Source organism: Filicampus tigris, chromosome 22, assembly GCF_054856515.1.
Source record: "Filicampus tigris isolate MCC_2025a chromosome 22, RoL_Ftig_1.0, whole genome shotgun sequence".
NCBI classification, from domain to species: domain Eukaryota; kingdom Metazoa; phylum Chordata; class Actinopteri; order Syngnathiformes; family Syngnathidae; genus Filicampus; species Filicampus tigris.
The window spans coordinates 1994849-2018873 of record NC_141238.1 but is presented as its reverse complement, the minus strand read 5'-3'; the positions used below and the strand labels follow the sequence as shown (position 1 = coordinate 2018873).

Here is a 24025-nt window from a genome sequence, read left to right as displayed (position 1 = left end):
TCAGGTGTTACTGGAAACAGAGATTTAACATCTGACAAGTGCTTCATCTTTCACAAAGACAAGCTATTTACTCAAACCAACGACGTTTATCACCGGGGCCACACAATCTCGAGGCGGTTCCTCAACCATCTTGCGAAGTCACAGCTATTGTCGCGGCAACCTGGAGCCGAATAAGATCCCCCGATGTGATACACACAAGGTCTTTAAAGTCAAAATAGAAATCTCCCGCTTCCGTATGGCCGAAATGAGCCTTATCTCCACGGAAGGTGGCCCATCCATCAGCGATTCCTCGCGGCTTATCACCCTGCCCGAGTCCAATCGCGCAATGATGATGTCAGGCATTCATCAAATGCTGACACCTCACATTCAAGACGAAGGCGCTTGCCCTTTCCCGCCGCCACCGCCAATCTGACCGCTGTCGCTAAGAAGCCCGTAAGTGTCTTCCCACATGCACCTCATAGCAGTAGAAGTAACGTTCTGTGCTCCCCGCTGACTGCTTCTGTATTGTAGTTAGAATTTACAGAGTGATATTGATGCACTGAATGGAAACCCACATAAGAGAGTGCCGTTATAAATTGAACATCCTGGACACTCGCCGTGTCGCCCCTTGAACGTCTCGCCGAAGTCACGGCATCGATCTAACGCAAAGGCCGCCGAAGCTTTGCAAAATAAAGATGGGACTGTATGAGTCTCTTTTATTTTTTTGGGACTCCTGCGGCGCATCATAAAATACTTTCGGAGGACTTTGCCTTTTTCAGATGGATGAGCATGTGGGTACCAAAGTGCGGGAAGCCAGCTGTGACACTGGAATGCAACCAATCATTCCCTCTTGTATTGTCAGACAGGACATGTTTTTTTTTTTGGGCTAAACTCAATTTCCCCCAATGGAAAAACAACACAAACATAGTGCCAATGCTTTAGAAAAACTTCAGAACTAGAATTGGATTTAAAGTCAAAACGAGAGTGAGGTATGAGCAGGACAGAAAACACAGCAGTAGTACAATACATATGTAATAATAATAATATTACCATTAAAACAAATAATAGAAGTAGAAATACTTTGGGCTAGTGGCTAGCATAAAACTATGTATAAAAAATACAGGAAACAGCCAAATGCTGCTTGGAGTATGTACTTTACACACTGCTTGCCAATGCCAAACATAAGAAAGTACTTGCATCTTTTGCAATGATAATTACATTTATTTCTGATACCTCTTCAAAATTTCAAGGATTCATGTAGTGATTAAGTCGTTTTTCCGTATAACACCCTGTTTCACAGAAACCCATTTGCAGGGAAAATAATAAAACAAAAAAATTGCCAGTTGCCTTTCACTTTACGATGCTCGCCTCTCTCTCCATGGTGCATAGCTGCCATCTTCAGTTGGCGGCAAGTCACCCATTAAATTGCATTTTCATGTTGCCCACACAGTGAGTAGCTCCAACACGTATGCAAATTATAAGTGTCCGTCGTCAAAGGCAAAAAGGCTTCGCCAAAGATTATAGCGAGTGCGGCAGTAGCTTTTACGGCTCTAATGATGATAGCGCTGATGAATGGTAATGATGCGAGAGAGCGGCCTCATCATGCTAGCTCACCAGGCCTTCGCCGCCACCCTTTATCCCGCAGCAGACCGGCACAATGCACTCTAATTCACTCTACAGCACGGCTAATGTTCCTTCTTGTAACCCCGCGCTGCAATTACATTAGCGGTCCAAGCTAGCCTCTTTGTTGGGATTCAGGAGGTTTCAGGCTCCTTTTCCCTCGGCAAATAATTGCTGTTTTTGTACCAATGGATAATTACAAATGAAATGGGTCTACAGCAACAGTGTTGGTGAGTCAAACCTTACGAGGGATATTATACAAATTGTGATCATGTCGAAGTGTCCTTGAGCAAGATACTGAACCTCCAGTTGCTCAGTTGGTGAATGTGATGTCAGTGTGAAGCGCTTTGAGTGCCTTAATAGGTGGAAAAGCACTATACAAGTGAAAGACCATTTACCATAAAACACAACTGGGTACAAATTCCCATTCGCTTTTTAAAGAATTCATAAAATTAACCATCCATTTTATCTGCTTATTTTATTTTTTAAATGTATATTATTTTAGTTATTGTCATTTAAATATATTTGTATTAAAAAGTGATTTTTCTACTGTTTAGTCTATCACCTTTTGTACAAAATATTACTGTAATAATAAAAATGACTACATTGAATGATAAAATAATGAAATAGGGTAAACATTGAAAAAAAAAAAGTAAAATAATAAACCAATAAAGTAAAAATTAAAATCCTAAAAGTAAATCAAAATGTAACATTTCAACAAAAATAGTTCGGAATTTAGTGTGGTCTCTTCATTTTATATGGCTTACAAACACACTAAAAAGCCCAGCATCCTGTTTTGCTAAATAGGCAAATGGCCAGACACATGGCAGGCTGACCTGACCTCCGTTCAAACTTAACATTGCTCGGGGAGGAAAGCGACACATGTTTTATGGTTGTTTTGCAGCACAGGCATGTCAAATATCAATACCATCAAAGAGGAACAATCCGAACTTTTACACGGTTAAATTGCATTAATCAGCAAGTCCCAATAATACGCTGCGGGGCTCCCACGTCTTTCCCCGCGCCTTCATACACCGGCCCAATCTATACGACATGCATAATTCATGCTCGTGATACCGCCGCCATAAATAGATTTATCATCACGCACTAAACGAACGCCGGAGTGTGAATAAATGTTGAAGGGACACCATCCATCTCCTGGCCGACACACAAGTGGATTTAGCAGCCGCCATGAATAATGCAGAGTGAGTGAGTGAGTGAGACAAAGGCCTGGCGCATCACATGTTGCTATCAAAGAGATATTTGGCGGTGCGGACGCTCCTGCCGGGCCACTCGTAACGCACACACCTAATCAATAGCCTGCTTCCAATAATTACTGTTTACTTCAGCTCATTATTCCGCCGGTAGCCAAGGAGCATACAGGCCGTAATTGGCGGTTGCCGAGACTTTGTGATGCCGGGAGCGGAGTTCAAGAGTGTCACTCTCTAATTGTCTGACGTGTGATCCGAGGACGGACACCGGATTTGGCGTGCTTCACCACACTTCGTATGTTGACATTTAGCGCCTAATTAACAGCGCGCCCGGCCACAGGTGCTGCTGCTATGTGGGAGCGCTAATCCGCTCGAGCGAATCCCAGAGATACGCCGATGATTACAATATATTAGCATGTCGGAGAATTTCATAGGCATCGTGTTCAACATGTATGTATGCACATAAATCTGCCTCCTGTGTCGCTTGCTTTCTGATTAGGAGACAAATGAATTCAACAAATAGAACAGTACAGCGACAAAGCTGCAATTACAACCAGTCATGGCTTGTCAGGGCGCCCACAAAAATTTCATAGGATTTTGTACAAAAATAGACTAATCAGAAGAAAACATGCACATTTTCCTTCATCGGTTTCCTGCAATTTGATGAAGAGGTGATATAAGGCACAACTACAAAGTTGCTGATAGAATCTTGCCATATTGTTACCATGAGAATTTAGTAAGGTTTTGCACACAAATTGACTACCGGTACTTTTGAAATTTTGATGCACAGATTTGGACACAAATGGACAGAAATATTTGGACATACATAAGGATGTGAGGGAAGAGTTAAAATCTTGCCACATCATAAGAATTTTAGTATGATTTTGTACAAAAATGCACTTGAATTCATGTAAAAAATATTGATGCGTCACCAGCAAATTTGTTAGGAAATACCAGCAAATCTGATCCAAATGCAAAGCTGTTACAATCTTGCCATATTTTTCCAATGAGACTTTAGTAGGATTTTGTAAAAAAAAAAAGACAAATTTAGCCCCCCAAAAAATGATGCACGGATTATTGATTCATAGCGGGTGATGAGAGAAATTAAGGTAAGAAATAGGGTGGGTAAACTTTAATAGCCATAGTTAGAATCTTTCCAGATCATAACATTTTGCAGGGTTGTCACGAAAATACTGGAATTAGTAGTAAATGTGAACTTTTTATTTATTTATTTATTTTTTACAAGAAAGGATTACAAGAAACATTTTGATTCTCAAGAGTTACCTTCAGTTAGATTACCGGTAGTAGCCGAGAATGAAATTCAGGGAACGGTTACAGTTACCACCAGAATCTTATCAAAGCTTGAGAATTCGTTAGGGAAAGATTTCATAAGGGGAAAAAAAAACCTAATTACTGGAAAACCTACAAATTTTGATTTAGGTAGCAATTAGCACATTGTAGTTAGTGCCAATCTCATGAGAATTTAGTAGGATTTTGTGCAAGCACTGGTTGGGATTGCGAGCAATTATATGAGACTGGGTTTACATTTTTAATTGAAATAATACAATAAACTCCTATACTAATACTAATGCTAGCATTCCCACGAATAGATTTGTTTTTTTGTGGGCAATTTGCGACTAATTTTGCAAGAGAGCACATTGAGGACACGCACAGTAGCTTCATGGCTAATTGGCTGTGCAGCACTTTAAAGAAAGAAAACACGAATAAGCACACCACATTGGAGACAGGCCATCGATTTATAACAATACAACTACTGTATCTTGTCGCCCGCTTATTCAAGTTGTCTGTGTCAAACACACAAAAACACACACACTTTCCATTTTCTCTTTATCCTTACATTTTCCACCTCAAGGCGCACAGGACTCATACACTCCCGGCGAGTGTATCTTGATGAGTGCCCGCCTGTGCAATTTCCTGCCAGATTATTGTGATGGATTCACAAAAATATCAATCAGAGCGAGTCGGCCACTTGAAAGTGGCTTTCATTAGCGGTCAAACACTTTTGTTCTCGTCACGCACTCAAGGGCAATGTCACCGACTGCTTCTAAAGTGTGCGTTAGCTTCCTATCTCGGCGGCGACAGGAAGAAGTCCTTTTCACATGACAAGTGAAAATGGGAAAAGTTAGTTTCAAAGGTAAATCACATCCAAAACATCCTGTAAACAAACAGCTCAAATGGCATTGCTTCAGAATGCTGACATGGAATCCAATGGACAAAATTACATTGGTTAAAAAACCTACCAATATATAAACAAGTGACATCACTTCATAGTGCTGTCATGTAAACAAACGTTATCAGCTCAAAAACATGATCGCGTGAACAAACGCGGACGGGATCAAGTTGCCGTGGTGTGTGAGCTAACAACATTGCCTTCCTGTCAATGGTATCACACCTGCCACATGTCCTGATTGAAATGCTGTCACGTAAACAACATGAGATGAAAATGCTTTCATGTATACAGTTCAAATGCTGTTACGTAAACAACAGCTCAAAAATCTGTCACGTAAACATCAGGTTGAAAGGCTGCCACGTGAACAAACGCCAAGACAAAAACGCTGTCACGTAGAAAAATGCAATTGCGTAAACTAACGTTGGATGAAATGGCTGTCAGGTAAACATCTTTTTGAAACGCTTTCACGTCAAGAAACAACATTGTTTCAAAACGCTGTCGTGTAAATAAACATGGGATCAAAGTGCTGTCATGTAAACAAACGGCATCAGATGAAAAACATGTCACGGGGGCTATTATCATGCTGTGATTTGTTTCGACCTCATGACAGCCTGACGTTGGCAGCAGGCAATTCCGCCTGATGTCTGATTATGTGAGCCGGCGACAGGTGGCGATGGCCTCTAATGCCGCCTTGTTAACTTGCGGGACTACTTTGAGGACGAGCGCTCGTCGTTCTCCCCCCTCAGACGGACGGACAGTCGTTCCCGCGCATGGCGCAAGATAATAGCCGACTTATTCCGGCTAGCCCTGATTGATTGCCGCGTGTGCAAATCAATCGGGTGCACTCCGCGGGTGCGCACTCTGTCTGTTGGTGGTGATAGGGATAACATGTCAGAGTGGACCTTCTCCATCTTGTCACTTTAAGCGCAATCAATACTGCTTCTCCCACCGAGCATTCCTCTTCTTCTCCGCATGCCGCGATCGATAACCCGGTGACCGGCGGGGCTCCGGAACACAAAGCTAGGCGACATCAAACACTCAGAGTGTACACAGCTAGATGTTTTTTTTTCTCAGCAATCTTAAAATGCCGGAGCAACAGGTGGCTCTACAAAGCCAGCTGTTTATAACCAAAAGGCCATTTTATCCAATCAGAAACCTGAAGAAAGTGATTTCTGGAAAAGGCCAAGTCTGCTTCAGCAAGTCTAAAGATCAACTGGCGGCATGGCTCAAGTGGTAGAGTGGTCGTATCCCAACCCAAAGGTTGTGGGTTCGATCATCAGCCCTTGTGAGCGTGTCAAAGTGTCCTTGAGCAAGATACTGAATCCCCAGTTGCTTCTGAAGCTCATCAGTAGGTGATTGAGGAGACCGTGTACAAAGCGCTTTGAGTACCTTGAAGGTAGTAGCAAAGGACCATACAAGTGAAAGGCCATTTACATCAAAACATGAGCTGAAAAGACCTTGTGGCATTTTCATGTCAATTTTCCATGCCTATCACCACTTGGTGATGTATCAAGTCTCAAGACTAATACAGTGATCGAATCTCTGATATGCTAGCTAACACCGAGGTGCCTCACAAACACAATTGTTCAATGTCACTCGGAGCAAGGCATGCAAAAAATAACCTTCGGGAAAGAGCCACATTCGGAGTCATCATATCTGCAGACAAATACATGATTATCGGATACGCAATCTAATTTTGAGCCTTTTCGTGGTAACAAACACAATTGTTCAATTATACAAGCAAGCCTGTGGCCAGTGTCTTTTTAAACGAGCGTGCTCTAAAAAATTCAACAAGAGCATATCTGCACGCCTGCAGGGAGGAGGTGCGCGCCTTAACGATTGCATTAATTGCCTGCAGGATGTCGCTCACTCATGCATATTTGACACTTTTAGTCGCATGCTCGCGCCGTGTCTCGCCGCTAATGGATGCCGCGTGGCACCGCTCTGCATACGGATCAGCAGCTCCCCCCGTACACCGCACCCCTGTCCATCCCCCCAACCACCGGTGCTGCTGAGCCTCGCCGTAATGGCAACTGAGTACCCTCGACGCCGGTGTCGAGGCATCAAACAACGGGCTGCAAGTGCGTGCGATGGCGGCTGATAACAAGGCGACAAGTGGCCCAGAGTGCGAGCAGATTGGACGCCGCGTCCTATCATGACCACCATAGCGCCGGTTCGCAGCTGGTGTCAAATGGGATGAGTTTAATGACTTTTTAAACACTTTTAAAGCCAAACAATGGATGTTTGTCGGCAAGGATGCTCACCACAAGGAGGGCAAAGTGTGCTTGACCATATTTGGGCATTTGCTATTTCCCAACCAGTCCGAAAAGACAATAAATGTTCGTTACGGAAGTCAGTATATAGGATTAAATATATAGATGTACATTTGTTTATCAATAATAACCCATTTAATTTTCAGTTATTTTTAGCGTGTTAAGCATTGTCTTCACGACTGGCACGATTGTTTCGGGAGTGATCACGTTTTGCTGTCAAATTCTTGAGTGTTCGCTTTCTTTGCCCCATTTCACTTCACCTCAAAAATGTGTTTAAGTCTAAGAAAGTCGCTACTTTGCATTCTTTACCTGAGACGATCTCTTCCCACTCAGCGATTAACCTCTCGCTCCTGCGGCTCTATAAAAAGAAAGAAAAGAAAAACGTTTAACTCTCGTCAAGAGGCTCAAGGTCTTTACCAGCCAGATGTGCGTGCTTTAATAATAATAATGTGAGAATACGAAAAGAGACTACATAAGGAAGGACGAGTTACTGTCGTTGGCATACTGCATAATGAGAAAGTATGTATAGCGAATTCATTTGTGCTAATGGATGCTACCTGCTAGGCTGAGTGGAGCGCTGCATTATGTAAATGTCGCATGTCTGTACATTAAAGTAGACTCAACGAGGCCTGAAGAATTGCTTTTTACAATTCCAAAGCTTCAGACTGACTAGTGGTTTTGATCCTGTTGAGATGGATTTTATTGCGCTGGTACTTACAGGTCCAGCAGGGCTGCTTCTGCATCTTGGAGGGCGTGTTCAAGCGCAACTTGACGCCAAGCGGGCCAATAGGGAAGCAGGGGGCGGGTCTTCCTCCAGCTTCGTGGTGATTCGCCATGGCTGCTGCGCAGGGAAAGCCATAACGTTAGCATTAGCGCTTTCTTTTACCGTCAAAGTATTCTGAATCCTCGAATGGAATTTTGCTATTTTTTAGCGCATTTTTTCAGGATTGCGTGGCCCCGTTTGTAACTTTAATACCACTCAGAACTTTTCCAATACGAACTTAGTCTGACATGTTCGTGAAAGAACGGTCGTTTCCATTACAAACTTGTACTCGTTATTTTAAGATTATGGTACTGGTCTACTGCAGTAGAAGGTTATTACAATAACAGTCGGGAAGATAAGGGAATGTTGTGTGTTTGTCTGCTAAGGAGACGGACCTCTCTGATAACGATGCCGTTGTTTTGACTCATCACACAGCCGGAATGGCGTTGCCTTGTTTCGAAACAAAAACAGCTGCATCGGAAGAAAAAAACTAATGACCGTTATCCGGGAGAGTTATGGTGAAAATGTGCCTAATGATCATTGCCTCTGCATCTCTAATCCATTTATGATGTTCTCTAATCGTCACCGCTTATTCTTACGACGCCGGAGAACATCAGATTGAATATCCGAGCTCTGGGGGAAGTCGGCAATCGACTGCGAGATGAAGCGCACGAGGCCTGCTAACAACGTCCGTCAGGGTTGTAAAAGTGTGCGCACGCAGAGCCATGCCACTGTGGTTGTCTGCAATTGATCACCTCCATCTCCCAGGATTACCTTTTCACCCCTTGGGGGGGAGGCTGAAAAAGGGGCAAGGGGGAGATGAGGGAGCTTTGTCTTACAGTAAATCTGCCAGCCTCATCAGTGTTGGCTGAGATCACATCAGCTGCTGGAAGAGCACAACGCTGCCAGCTCACACTCAATAGTCCAAAAAATCTTGTCAAAAGGAGGCTTCTGATGAGAATTTAGGAGAAGGAGGTGCAAAACAGTGGAGTGCGAAATTGCCATCTGAAGGTTCAATTAGGCTGTGATGAATGGGTTTACATAAGTATTGTTAGGTTACTTTTAAATTGGTTGGTGTGTCGTTAACTCTCTTGATGGTTGATTGTTTAGTATCTTGTTTAGTTAAATAGTCGGGTGATTGTTGTTAAATTGGTTGTTTCGTGGTTTCAGTGATTGTTTTTTGTTTGTTTGGTCTATTGTTCACTTAAATGGTTGGATAGTTCGTTTATTGGTTGCTTGCTTGCTTGTTTAGTTGATTTAATTGTTTAGGTAAATGGTTGGCTGTTTCTTTAATTTGTTTGGTTGGAAGATTGATTTTTTTTTTATGTTCATTGGTTGGATGGTGGTTTAATTGGTTGGTTGTTAAGCAGTTTTGTTAATTAGTTGGTTTTTTGTTTCATTGGTTGGTTGATTGTGTAATTTATTGATTGGTTGTTTTGGTTGGTTGAATATTAAGTCGATTGATTACTTAACTCAACTTTATTTATAGAGAACTTAAAAAAAACTACAGCTGCATGCAAAGTGCTAAACATAAAGTAAAAGTCAGACAATCCAATTTAATTAGTTGGTTATTTGGTTGATTGTCTTGGATTTAGTTGTTTGTTTAGTTCATTAGTTGTTTGGGTGGTTCTTTACTTGGTGTTTGGTTGGTTGATTGTTTAGTTGGTTGGATTTTTTTTCAATGGTTCTTTGGTTGGCTTATGTAGTTGTTGGTTTGGTTGTTTTGTTTAGTTGTTGATTAATTGGTTGTTTAATTAATTGTCTGCAACTTCATTGTTCACTTGGTGTTTCATTGGTTTATGTGAAAACAACAATGGAAGTTCGAAGTTGTGGTCACTATTGTTACCCTCCAGTCCACTAAGCGGCGGTCACAACCTGGTTGTCTTCGGCCCAACAAATGAAGGTGGAAAAAAAATCAAATTATTTAAAGCATTTGTACGTTTGTGATCAGACTGTAAAAGTCATACCGCATTTTATGCATTTGGTGTGTGGAATTCCTGCAACAGAAGACAATATAAGTCAACTTTTGAGTAAAAATTGTTTGTGTAAAAGTTTTTACACAAGGAGCTCAAACCAGCAGTTGAAAAACCTTTAGGGGGAAAACAACAGCACTTGTTTTCAGCGGATAGAGTTTTGCGGCGGAACAGCTGTGATCAGGCACCTTGGAGGTACACACATACGGAATTCGACCCCGCAGAGCTGCCAACAAATTCACCGCTGATTGCGTGACGAGGAACGCGGCTTATCCAGCTTGTTTTGATACTTTGGCAAGGTTTGTTGTTCCAAAGATGTTTGGCACACGTCGCGGTGGCTCGAGGGTCGATTAGACGGCATCACCGTGATTTTGTGGCATGATGGATGAGAAGCGGAGCGAATCGCGTGATGTTGGCGTTATTTAAAAACTAGCGGACTGCTGTTGTTTTCATTAAGCCAGCAACGAGTGAAAGCGAGTGAGCATAAATAAGAGAGCGGGGTGATAAAAAAAAGAAAAAAAAAGAAAAAATGTGAGGAAATACTTTAGCACCTACGTTTGAACAGTTTGTTGCATATATTGTATTTTATTTAATTCCATTTAGTTCAATTTTATTTAATGCCAATGTATTCAATTAAACTAAATGTTATTACTTAGGACTGCATTTATTGGTAATTATTTCAACATTTCAAGAAAGGTGTGCTGCAGATGCTGGGTTTAATTTAATTTACTTTAATTTAATTGGATCTGACTTTTTTATAAATTAATTGTTTTCTAACATTTTCCATGTATTTCAATTTCATTCATTCTTTCACTTTGCTTTTGGCACTAATGCTAGGGATGCATTTTAAGAACGGGAAGCAAGATAACCCCCCTCAAGGTAATCCAGCGGTGTAATCCAATCACATTTAAACCCTGTCGGGAGTTGTATTAAAGCCTCACTTTCAGATTAGTGGAGTTCAGTCTTTAAGCCTTTTTAGAATGAACAAGAAGAAAAAAAAGTGACTTTTCCGAGCATCTTGGTTGGGGTTCTTAAGCAGTGACTCACTTCTTCAATTTGCTGAGTTTAATTGTCACAAACCTCCTGCAAAGTGTGTGATTATTTCCACGGTGAATAATTGCAATGAATCTACTCCAGTGGCGGGCAGTGCTTTTGCTACCTGCGCCTTCAGTGGGGACTTAATCAACCTCTTCCTACCACCACCATCATGTTGTAGTTATAGACACCATCAGTACTATTCAAAAAACGAATATGACAGCATGCAACTGTGCCACGTGCGTCATCCGGATCAGCTCACAATCAATATTTTAGCAGATACCATGACAACAACGTATCAGTGAAATAAAATACAAAATATTCACCAAAGGTGCTGATTATTAAATGTATTCATGTATGTTTTCGCGAGTTAAACAGTTTTGCTCTGACCTGCCAATCAGAGGACAGAGAAATGCTGATGTCATTGAGGGGAGGACAAATGTCAAATCCATTTGCTAATATAATTTAAGTTTCATGGCCATCACTACTGATTCTGGAAACCCTTGCTAAATTAGATTGACATGGCAACACATGCGCTGAAATCGGATTGGACAGAAATAAATAAGTCTCGCAACTAAAAAATGAAAGTAGAGCAGCCAAGACAAACATTATGAAATGAGCAGAATGGACTTTTGGGAATAACCGCCACTGATGTACTCCCATTAATATCTCATCTCCAGCCATTAAGTGGAGCACTCGAATAACCAAAGCATGTTCCACTGTCAGATCGTGCTCACTGAGAATGCTCCATTTCTTAAACATTCCAAAGGGAAGGAATGCAGCTGCACGTTCTCCCTCCTTGCACGTGAGGAAGCAGTTGGTTGATGTTGGCAAAACGTTGGCCATAAAGAGAGAAAAGAATCGAATGTTGCTTGTGAGATGTTACCTAGGCCTTGGCGGAGGTATAAGCATGGCTATCCTACTATTAGGCAATATAGACCAGTTGATTAAGTGAAGCGCCGATAATCCCGGCAGGAATCACACACGGCATTATTCCCGCATCGTTCCGTGCAGATGTTGACACTAACGACTGATTATCCCGTTTTAATCCCGTGTCAGGATTACAGTGTTCCATCTTCTCGAGCCGCTCTCATGCTTGCGGGGAAAAAACTGTAACGTCAATTAGCGTTGCAGTGGGCGGGAAAGGAAGATGAAGAAGTGACGCATTTACATCCATACATTTTTGACAGCGCAGTGCAAATCTAACTTTTTATTAGCGCATAACCTTTATCCCGATGTAAATTTTGGAGCCCAAATCCCGTTAATCCCACTTTAAGATAGGCCATCTTTGGAAAATGTGATGTAATAGCGCTTTACGGATTTCTCCGGAATGCAGCTCAGAATAAATTGGATGGGTGGGTACGTAGAAGTAGATAAAAAAAAAAGGCACACCCCTTTTCAAATGAATACAAAATGGATAAAAATGACACCAGCACAAAGCATTTCAAAAAATATTTCCACCATTTTAACCTATGATCTGTATAAATCAATGTATTTTTTTATATTCATTTCAAGGGAGATAAAATAAATAACTGAAACAATGTGGTTGCACACGTGTGCATACCCTCTTATATTTGCCAACAATTTTGATGTACCCAAAATGACCCTAATTAACACTGACTGCTGTCGTAGATGCATGCCGTCAATCAGGCGGTAAGACAAGGTCGTCTCGCTTTCCTGCAATTTTGCACACTTTCACCGCGTCTTCTATCGCGGGGGCCAATGCAGCTCGAGCAGATGGGGGTCTCATCTCATCCGCCAGTCACCTATAGTCGGAAGCTGTTAGCGGGGCGGGATGGGTCGGGATTAGCAAGAAGCATGGCGGCGGCGGCGGCGACGGTGCCTCATTGCCAAATGGGACTCAGCCGATATCGACTGGCTCGGGTTTCAAGCAAGTCGTCTTAATTGCTTCAGACCTTGTCAATCACAAACTTGACACGAGTAGAATTTTAAGAGCTCCTTTATTGGCTCGTAAAGACACTCGTAATTAGCACTTCATTAGTGGCGCAAAGGTCAACCTGTTTCACTCCGACCCAGACTGTCGTGAGCAGAAAAGTTTCAGCAGATGTGGGTCATTTCTTGTCCTGAACACAATTGGGTCGAGACTAACGCATAGATAGGACTTTCCTCACTGGTTTCCTGTCGTTGCCATTGATCGGATATCTTGCCATAATGTAATGACGGATCTGGAAAGCTTTCATTACGGCCTACGTCTTGTTTGCAAGAACATTTCAACCATGTTAAGTGTGAACTTTGACTTGAGGCAATCTCTAGGTAGCAGCAATATCACTAAGTTCAAAGATATTCAATAAAAAATGATACGGAAGCTGAGGAATTTTGTGTTTGGTATATTTGACTTTGCTATGACCTTCACCTCGAAGCTAGTACTTTGTGCATTGGCCTGTCCAGTGCTCTGGAACCATAAAATGTTTTTGTGTGCTCGTTTGTGACCACTACAAAGTGGTAAACAGCCGCATTTCATGCCACGCCACCTTAAGCAAAAGTGCTTCTTTCAAAGCCTCTCATTACTTCTGCTTTGCATTGAAAAGCGACTCGCCAGAGGGACACTATCTTTAAATTATTGCTCTGCTTGGTGGAATTGATCTCGCGTCATGTGGGTCATTTATTTTGAACACGCTCCCATGGAAGGCCGATTTTTGCAGGTGCTCTGCCGGAAGCGAGAATGCAAAACAGTGTAGCGCATAACCGATCATATGTACCGTCACCTTGATTGCTCTGGGATGTCAAAAGTGAAGCATCTCAAGCGGCGCCACTCAGCCCGAGTTAAACATCCAGAATGACTCTGGCCGCCACGCCGCGCTCTTGTCGCGTATTACATTTGTGTGACTTATCCAATGGGAACCGATTCCCCGGTCCATCCTCCCCGGAGTTAATTGCAAATTACGGTGTCACTTTTCACGAGCCCGCCGCAATGCTCCCCGAGAGAGCCACTCGTCCAATTATCTGCTGGCTGCTGATTTATTTGGTCACTTCTTTTCTCCTTTCCTGCACCGGCCGCGCTGGCATTTTTCATCCGGCTCGCCTCCCACTTCATCATTCCGCTTATCCCACCTCCCTCCCATCACCGTAATGATCCGCCTGGCCACTTGTTTCTGTAATGAAGGCTCGGAAAAGCCGTGTTAATGTCCACTTGAACGTTGAGGTTAGGGGGGAAAAAACATAAGTGAACTTTTTGCCACCCCTCTGTTGGGAGTGGGAGGATACCTAAAGTGAAAAGGTACTCACAGGGAAAAAAAAAAACCCACATTAAGAAATAATTCTTTTACATCAAATCATGGCACCCCTGATGTTAATACTTTGTACAAGCCCCTTTTGCCAACAAAACAGCAGCTAATCTTCAAAAAACAATCATCGTGCACCCCTAAATATATTTAAATTTAATATAATTTCACTTGAGTATTCTATATGGGGTAAAAAAAGACAAGATGACAAGTAGTGTTTATCCAAGTTGTGATAGTAGTCGCTTTTCACAATGAACCGGCATTCCCTGAAGCACTTCCTCCTCATCCGTCTGCTTGTCACCGCATTGACAAGGCATCTCGACCTCCCCCGACCCGGTCACTCCCACCTGACAGGCTGGGATGGGCGGCATCCAGGAGGAGGTGAACGCGCTTAGACGCATTTTCATCCCGAGACTCTGCTGCGTTGCCTCCGCTTGACCCTCCTCTCGTCACCTGTCAGTCATGGTTGGTCGCTTCCCGCGAACTCAAAGATGCTCGCTGTCCGCCAAGATCACTCACTCTTCTCACCAGCTGTCTGGCTTTAATGAGGTTTCCCATGCAAACGCTCTTGTCAGACCTTTCGGTTAAACTCAAAAGTACATTAGTGGCATAGCATCAAGTGTTGAGCCTTTTGTTACCCTTCGGGACCACCATATTTCAGAAGTGAGTTAGTTTGAGTCCACATTATTACCTCTGTTTACAGTGGTTCCTTGAGATTCAAGTTTAATTTGTTCCACGACGACGCTCGTGTTGCAACACACGCTCAAATCATCTTTCCCTTTTGAAATGAATGGAAATGAAATGAATCAGGTCTAGCAAGCCGCGCCCCCTCCGGAGTGACTATCTTGAACAGGATGCCCCATGCAAGCTAGGTAGGCAGGGCCATGTTCACATCACTCAACGTTAGGCAGATAAAACTCGCTCGTCTTTGGCGCGATCGAGCATGTCGGCTCACCGCCATAAATCCGCCTTGTCTCTCGGTGGCATGCCGATGTTTGATGGCACTCCCGTCGTCCCGCTTGGCCATTCCTGGGCGGGGGGTGCCCCCTCTCCGGCCTGTCAGCCGCCAAAGTTATGACATTATGTGAAGTCCCTCATAAGCAGTTGCCGTTGTTTTGAGGTGAAGGGGCATCAGTTTCACAGGGGGGCACCGCTGCCCGCTGGATGATTTGTGAGTGCTATACCGTGCCAGAAAATGAAGACAGGAATGGGAGTGCCGCTGGAGCGTGTACCTGCTGAGATCCACGCGGAATGGTTCAAATATTGGACATGGCCATCAGCAGAGAGGAGAAAACCAACACAGAAACATTGCTCATCCTTATTTTCAAGCTTGACCGATGAATTAGAGGCGTGTGAAGGCCATGTTAGGGAAGTGGAACAGGAGATAATGGGAATGTATATTCCCATCATGACATGGCACATAAGATAAACGCAGAACGGGAGCCTCTGCTGAGATGCACCTCATAGTTTGTCATAACTATGGACAGGACAGAATGACTACCGACCCGACCATTCATACAAAAAAGCACCACAGCTAATTTGTATGACAAGTTGGCAGGTGGCTTCCGTGGCGTTTCCCGACCATCACCATAACGAGGTTAGGCTTTGAAATTTTAATTGAAGTTACCCTGACCTCTGGAAATTGCCATACGCCTGACTTCCTCCTTTGCCCTTGTCATCACCGTCTTCGATGTAAATATACTGTATAGTGTAGTTCACTTTGTTAATTCTCAGGCGATCAGCTTTCTCACTGGAAGATAGCCTTTATTGTATCATTATTACAAGCGCTTCCCTAACCTTGCTGATGCAGGCAGGGAACCAAACGTCCTTTGGAGGTTTACGCCGTGCTCCACCCCCGTAATGCGCCGTAATGTGCAAGCACTTGTTGAGTGTAATTGACACGCATGTGGCGAGACGCGGCGTTTGAAAGCAGCTGGAAACGTGGCTTCCCGTGGTTGTGCTGCTCTCCAGGGTTTGCCGTCGCTCTCAAATTACACTTGGAAGGCGGATTTGAATTCACGGAGCATAAAACAGTCGAAATCTCTGCTTATCAGCGGGATATTGTCATGGCTATCATCTGATGTTGGCGTAAAAGAAGGTGTGATGATGTGTTTCATCAGTCCGCCTGTTTGTTTGTGTCTGCAGAGGAGTGTAGTACGCAATAAAAAGAGGGTTTCACATCGTGAATCCATCCAACAGGTTGTTTGTGTTTCGTCGTCTCTGGACTGTGTCAAGAGTCCCGTTCCTGTCAAATCACAAATTCCACAGCGGCCAGGATGACCCACTTTTCGTCCACTTGCCTCCTTTATGCTGCCATTTCTTCAAAATGTCAATTTGTTCACCTGGCAGGACATCCAAGGTCCGTCATTGAGTGGACAGTAGCGCCCTAGGACAGGGAGTGAGACACTTACACCGCTGTTTATCTCATCCAGGAATCTGGTGAGCCTGCTTCCTGTGGCCCTGAAGGCACCTTCAAATCAGGACCCCGCTGGAACGCCATCACGGCGAGACATCTCTTACTTTACGGCCATCATCTGGACGTCGTCCCGCATTCGTGTAATAGATACAAAAGTAGACACCGCCGATAAATCTAAGGCGCCCGAGCAAGTAAAAAGGAAAGTGCAAGTTTACAATGCTACAGAAAAAGGACATAAACAGCTCTTCTTCCCCTGCAAAAGGTCCCTAAAATTCGGATGACAGTCAATACATGCATCTCAATGCGACTCAGTGCCAATATACAAAAAAACATACATACATGACGCTGTATTTCTGCCAATAGGGGTCACTTGAAAAAACTTATCATCTGAACACATGACACCCATCTATCTGCCTATTAGACGTGGTCCAAATCTGTAGGAGTCCGCTTTTGAAGGACCCCTAGCAATGGCCAATCTGACGGTAAAATGGACACTAAGAGTAAAACCAGACTCAGGCAGGCTTACTATGCCTTGGCTATCCGATGTGGCTTCTTGAGGCTTTTTTTTATCTACTTATGATAGATTACGTCAACCAAACGTCATGTTCTTAAGCGTAACTGGCTTCTGGGGCTGAATTTTCAAAAAAAAGCAGTCTCTCTTTGAAAGTCCAGTTAAATGAGTCTAAGATGGCCACTTGGAACCAAAATGGCAGTCTTCCTTGTGCTTTTCTGGCATGGCTTCTTGAGACTTGGGTCTTCTCCCCATCAACATGCCTACCAGATTTTATGTTGCTTAGTGTATGGGGCTGAATTTTCCAAAAATTCTGAATAGTCTGTCTTTGAATGACCATTGAGAATGACTAATAGGACTCTAAGATGGCCGCTTGGAACCAAAATGGTAGTTTTCCTGTGTCTTTTCCGGCATGGCTTCTTGAGAATTTTTTGTTGGTCTGTAGACCCGCTTTGCAAATTTCATGTCGCTAAGTGAAACTCAGGGAATAATTACGAGGCATATTTGCTGGATGCATGGCAAGGCTGAGGCACACCTGAGGCCTTTTTTTTTTTTTTTTTTTTTGGACCGGCTTCCACAGAATTCCCTGTAGAATTTCACACTCTTCGCCTGCACATACTGCAGCTCCTTTTAATCACATCGCTACACATCGCTACTTCCACCGTAACTGTGGAAGTGCTCTCAATTCTGAGAATGACACAATTCCATATCCTCCTGCCTTAGTCCACGGTTGTTTCTTAGGTTCAAAAAATGCAACAAAATCCTCATTACTTCAATATCTGCATATTGTAATGTGGTCCACTGCAGGACCTGTAAATTAAAAAAACAAAAACAAAATGCAGTTCTGTGGTGTAGATTCATGCTGGCAGTAATTCCTAATATTTTGTTCCTCACCATCAGTGGGCAACACGAACATCCATGAAATAATTAACATAAGTTTTTATTGTAATGTGGATGAAAAGACTTATTTCCGCACCGACTGTTTCATGTACCTTGCAGGCTCCACAGCACCCTCTAGGCAGTTGCAACAATTAATTTCATATCCGTCTGATGATGTGTGGATGTAAAACCAGCGTTCAACCAAATGAGCACAATCATGCGTTCACTTCATTCTGTGAATATGCTGACAAATGCTGCATCGATTCCTGGCTTTTGTGTGTGTGTGTGTGTGTGTGTGTGCGTTTTTGTTACAAATGCAATTACCAAATGCCGTTTGTTTGCCTGAGATAATCACCCCCCCTGCTTTCCATCCATCCCTCCGTCGCTTCACCAATCAATGGCCACTTTAGTGCTACTTCATATTGTGAAGCTTCGCAATCACTCGGCATCTTGATAAGGACCTAAAAGGGACTCGGCGGCCATTTGTCGGCGCAGAAGAGAAGCTATCAACCTGGCCTTTTTTCACAAGTACAACCGGTAGCTTCGGCACAGAGAAAAAACCTCAACAAAAATCACCAGGATTAAATGTTTTACCTTATTCTAAAGGAGGGGCAAAAAGGCTTGTGCGCTTGTGAAATTAACGTTTTTTTCCCCAGTTTGAAAACAGCCGTACCATACGTACTACTTTTAAACGTAAGCAATCAGGCATATAGATGGACACCTAAATGCGTTATGCAGTGTGTGTATAATAGTTAGCACCTTGATGGCTAATTACAACATATGTGCCTTGTTTTTTTAGTTTTGGTCGTTACATTTTATGGTCTTTGTGGTACTATGAATGAGTTTGAAGGTAAATGACCAACGTTCACAACATGTTCATGTGTTGACATATTTCTGTATGAGTTTTGTTCGGCCAAATCACGTGAAAAAGGTTTTGTCCATGAAGATCAATACATTGGAAGGCATGTGTCATTGCACAAAAACAGAAAAGCCCCAAACCATTGTTCAATTTTTTTTCTATGATTACTCAATGTTCTCGCAGCAATCACTAGCCACGCGTTCCGTGAAATGGCGCCATTTCTTTTCGTCACGAAATAGCATTCTAATCGCAGTTGGCGCCATTCCAGATGATTGCCTTTTGCACGTTTCTCAAATCCTGCAGTGTTTGCCATGGAAACTCCAATGAATGGTAAGCATTAACATAGATCAAAAAAAGATTAGGAGGCAGAAAGTGACTTGAGGCGTGATTAAAGGCCTCCTCTTTAATAAAACACACACACACACACACACCTTGCATATGACTGATTGCTAATGGCGTCTCCTTGTTGTCGGCATGGCTGGAGCGCTCCCCGACACAGGACGGATTCACTTGATAGTCAATTGATGCCATTAGCAATCACTCATAGGCAATGTCTGTGTGTTGTATTAATGAGGAGGCATTTAATCACAGCGAGCACATCGGCGCACTGTCAAGCGCAGGATGTCGGGGCGTGCTCAAACAGTAACAAGGAGCCACCGTTCGCGATCAGTCAGACAACGTGTGTGTGCTTTTACTAAAGAGGAGGCATTTAATCACACCTCAAGGCACTTCCTGCCTCCCTACATTGTGTTTGCAACATGATTCATCTTCCCTGAGGGAGGCGCTCTCCGCTACTCTCCTACTGCAAAATGCGTTTTATATTGAAATGTAATAAACCGTCAGATGTAGATCTTAATCTGCCATGACTCTGGCTGGGGATGTCGACAATCATGAATTCTGTCTCTGTTTGCTTGTTTTTCCTTGGGGGCGGTGGTTTTCTTACAAATCTAATGCGGGCCTAGGCCACATGGGAGCAGTATAATGCAGACATGCAACTATGTATAAAGGAGACCATCACGATGGGTCAGTCAGCTGTGATATTAGTCATTCTTTGCAAAGGATAAAGAATATATGCCTGTGATTGTAATATTGTCTGTCTACGTGCGTCGCTGCACTATTTTTGTTCCATTAGCCATTTACATAATGGCTAATTGCTAGCCATGCCGAAGACATTCGCCATCATGTGTTAGCGGACTATGCAGGCTAAACTATGTGGTTGCTTTAAATACACGATGTGCAATTAATTGCCTTTATCTTGAATTTAGCAACAAACTTAAACTGAGAGTGGCAACAAATGAATGACAAAACTTTTTTTAAAAAAAAGAAAATTCTACCAAACGGTTGTCAACGAGAGTGGAGTCAGTGCCACCAGTGCTGGCGTCGACTGTCAGGTCATACGGACAATTTGAACAAATAAGACAATTTTTTTTTTTTTAATTGTGAAGTCACACTTTAATTTTTATAATAATGCATTTTGTCTTCAGGTGTCAGCTGCGCATATTTGAGTGATATTTTCTTGGCTGAAACACTCCAAAATTGTAGTTTTCTTTCGTGATTGTCTTCTCTTCCCCTTGCAAGTGCACAAAATTGCACAAGCTCGATATGTGTCATTGGGGAAGACCCACTTTTCCCCCTGTAACTCCTCACACAAAAATCACAAACCTCCTGCTAAAAACCACAAATGACCCACTTACAAACCAGCAAGCAGTTCCATTCAACCAACCGGCTAAACTTGCATTAGTTAAAACGCACCTTTTAAAATGCATCCACCCGGTGCGCACATTTTGCCTCTGCGCTTTTACGCACGCAGAGCGCATGGACGCGCAGCCTCAAGGAGCCCGCACAGTCGCCGCGCTCCGCGCGCTTCCAGTCGGCACGAATGCACCACCGGCCGTCTTCTAAACACCTCACAACAATACGCTTTGTTCGGGGCCAATGCCGCACTTTAACCAGTTTTAAAAAATAAATTAAAAAAAGACTTCAAATGGATTAGCTCTGGGCTCCAATGAAACAATACCAGCATATAAACCACAATGTGTACCAGTGAAAGAGTTTTTGATTGGGTTCATTCTTTAAAAGATTAAAACATATCCTGTTTTGGACGCGCGAAGCGTTTGCGTGCGCAATTTGTCACGGGAAGATGCGGAGGAATCATCATCAGCCTCCTCCGCTACATACATTTGGCACATTTCCTGCGTCACAAAACAGTTCCAATCTTAGTCTTGGCAGTTTCTGGGTGAAAGGGTTCGAGCCCTTTGTCACGCTGCAGTGCAGCTGAGGTGTTGCGCTTAAGACAGGACACTCAAAAAAAAAAAAGAAGGTGTTGTCTTACCTGCTCTCAGGCTTTGGTCACGCTGCGTGCACGGTTCTGGTGCTGCTGGTGGCGGTGGTGGTGGCGGCGGAGTGGTTCTCCTCCTGTGATGCTGCTGCTGCTGCTTGTGTCGCTCCGCTTCATCGCGCCGTGCTGCCCGCATGTGTGCGCGCATGCTTGTGGAGGCGAGCGGCGTCTTGGCTGCGCACAAGGAACTGGGGGAGGTGCGTGAGTGTGGGAGAAAAGAAAGAGAGGAAGAAAGAGAGAGAGAGAGAGAGAGAGTGGAAAAAAAGGGTCTCGGGGCAGCGATGACGCTCTTTGTTTGACGTTTATCCGAAGAATTAACTGTCATTCGACAGTATTTCAATCGGGCACTTCATTAGGTACCCTTGCATAATGAGATCCAGTGCAAAGAAAGAGATGAGATCACAATCCATCTGTCAATTCTCATTGACAGATTGTGAATTGGCAGGCGATTTCATGGCCACAGTTTTGGCTAGATTTTCTGGATGTAAATGTAATTGTAATTGCGTTTTGGGGGAATGGATTTGATCTATATATACCGGTATATTTATATATCACTCTGTTAATCAGGACTGCATTACATATAGAAAGAATCATCGCTGTCTTGCCTATTGCAAAGACGTGTAGTAAGTTTCCTCTGCAATTGTATGCTTTTATATGACTTTGACCAATCAAATGCAACCTTAAATGTGCATGGCCATCCAGTAGGAGAAGGGCATTATGAACGGTAGAATTGTAAGTTATTATAATCAATTAGCTAAGAATGCATTGACCCACATCAACGGCATGTATTTTTTGTTTCATCATTTATTATTTTTAAAATCTTTTTTGTTTTATCTTGTTTTGCTGACCCCATTGTGTTCCGTCCCTGGTGAGAATCCACGCACTCACTGATGATGACAATTATGATAAAACCCAGTAAGACTATTTTTATCATAATGGGGAAAAACATCTCCCTGCTCAATCATACGGTGTCCTATTAATGTGATGAAATGTGCAATATGGCTGGCGAGTAAGCGGTCTTTATGTACGCGCTCAATGCAGATAATTTAAATTGAACAAAGAGAATCCCATTTAAAGAACATTACTCTGTGCAAAGATGTTTTTTTCCGCTGTGCATTAAAGCTCATTGGATAATGCAGGTTTTACCTAATGACGTGGCCCTTGAGTGCATTTCCAATGAGTTCACATTTGGATGTCAGCCTCATCCTCCTCCAGAAGTTTACTAACAAACTTGAATGTGCACATCAGTATTCACCGTCTAAATCCAATCGGTGGGGAGGTTTGGATGGGAGGGCTGTTGGGGGAGCACGGGTGGTCCTCCCACGTGAGGGAAACGAATAGTCTTTAATCAGGAGGAAGTTTGCGCTAAATTGTTTACAGAAGATTGGATGCGTTGGCTGCACCTAATCCAAAATGAAAACAATCAGAAAACAACTTGCCTCGCTTGCTGTGTGCGTGCGTGCGTCCTACACATCACGCCCCCCCCACAAGAAACAAATAATCCCCAATTCCTTCATCATAACTTTATTAACGACAACACTTGCGCCATCAGCTTTATTTTCTTTAATCTGACACCAAAAATGTGAATGTTTACTGACTTCCACTGAGGGAATTTTTGTTTTCTGAAAAGTCTTATTGGCTATGTAGAAAGACAAAAAAAAGTCACTTCTTCTTATTACTGAAGTACTTAAATGTTGGAAAGTCGCAGTGATTAGTTTGAGCTATGTCTTTAATCTTGCAATTAGTTTTCAGCACTGTTCTCCTCTGGATTTTTTTTAGGTATTATATTGAATCAAATTCTTATTTTCTAATTTACATCCTAATTAAACAGAATGTAAAGAATTAAGTAGTTTGTGCATGATGATGAATTCATCGTGACTCCTTCTGCTGTGCAGGACTCGGCTACTGGGGACAGTATAATACAGTCATGAAAACGAAAACAAAGAAGAATTTCACAACTACTTTAAGTGACTCAGTAAGATGCAGTGGTATTAGTCAATCCTTGCAGAGGATAAAGAATATCTGCCTGTGAATATTGTTCACTCTATATAATGTATTGATGCATGTTTTTATTATACCTAGTTAGACTAGAAGAGGAGGCCTTTTTTCCTGCTCTCTCTCTTGGTCATGCTTCATCGTAACATCCGAGATAATTATACGAGCTCATCAAACCAGCACAAAAACATATTGCTTGTTATATCATGTTTTTTTATTTTTTTTATTTTTTTTTTATGGTGATTGTTAAAAATGTTTGTATGTGCGTGTATGCTAATTGTATTTTTCTGCAGTTTGGAGGCACGGTGAATGGAAAGTAGTCTGTGCTGTAAACTCCTTTTCGTCAAGCGATTCATCTTCCCATTTGGACTAATGACGAGTGGACCACTTCAGCGTTCTCCAAACTGCTGCGGAAGCGCTTGTGACATGCACGCGAACGCAGGTATTTGCCTTTTTCTTTTCCTCTGTGTCCAATTAATAGCTTGGAAACTTGCCAGAATGGTTTGTGTAGCTTAATGCTAACAAACACTGCATAACGCCATAGGCAGGCTGTCATCGATGTCGCAGTGAGCAAAACAAATATACATGTATTAAAACAATACTCACCAGCATCCAGTATCTTTATCCTCTGCAAAGAACGACAAACAAAAATAATATCGATCCATATGTCCTTTTTATACCACTCCCGGGTGGCCAAAGGGCGCACACTAGAAGGAGCAGCACGGTTTCCATTTCCATCC

General features: G+C 42.9%; 2 protein-coding genes across 5 annotated transcripts in view; one reads left to right on the top strand and one right to left on the bottom strand.

Annotated features, from left to right (window-relative positions):
• chrm2a (cholinergic receptor, muscarinic 2a) overlaps positions 1 to 21473 on the bottom strand; it is a 39930-nt gene extending 18457 nt beyond the window's left edge. The window contains exons 1-3 of one of the 3 annotated variants that reach the window (XM_086021797.1): positions 21285 to 21473; positions 7993 to 8115; positions 7584 to 7632 (exon numbers count right to left, since the gene is read on the bottom strand). The gene's annotated coding sequence lies outside the window, so the exon portion shown is untranslated. The remainder of the gene's footprint in view (positions 1 to 7583; positions 7633 to 7992; positions 8116 to 21284) is intronic. The other 2 variants (XM_086021798.1, XM_086021799.1) reach the window with 2 other exon arrangements.
• The window catches only part of mtpn (myotrophin), an 83005-nt gene that overhangs the window by 18365 nt on the left and 40615 nt on the right, over positions 1 to 24025 (top strand). For both annotated transcript variants that reach the window (XM_086021808.1, XM_086021807.1), the window contains exon 4: positions 23579 to 23727. The gene's annotated coding sequence lies outside the window, so the exon portion shown is untranslated. The remainder of the gene's footprint in view (positions 1 to 23578; positions 23728 to 24025) is intronic.